This window comes from Mastomys coucha, unplaced genomic scaffold (genome assembly GCF_008632895.1).
Source record: "Mastomys coucha isolate ucsf_1 unplaced genomic scaffold, UCSF_Mcou_1 pScaffold20, whole genome shotgun sequence".
In the NCBI taxonomy this organism is placed as follows: domain Eukaryota; kingdom Metazoa; phylum Chordata; class Mammalia; order Rodentia; family Muridae; genus Mastomys; species Mastomys coucha.
The window spans coordinates 101188278-101188588 of record NW_022196903.1 but is presented as its reverse complement, the minus strand read 5'-3'; positions in this window follow the sequence as shown (position 1 = coordinate 101188588).

The window sequence follows — 311 nt, the reverse complement described above, 5'->3', positions numbered from 1 at the left end:
TAAAAAAAAAAAAAAAGAAGACGACTGTTTCGTTCTCTTCCTGTCTCAAGCCTCAAGGCCAGGTGCTGCTTTCAGGAGACAGATGTGGTGCAAAGCTCAGTACGAACTGGTTTTCAAATCTGCCTGTACATATCTGCTGTGCCCTGAGTCTCAAATGCCCATCTTGTAATCGTTTCTAAATGTACAAGTTAGACAGTACCTTCTTTGGGAAGTCATGTGTGACCTTTTCTGTTTTTACAGATGTTTCTTTCCTTAGCATTTATCTATTTTCTGCTTCTGCCTCAGCAGTGGGTGGCACACTGCATTGGGAT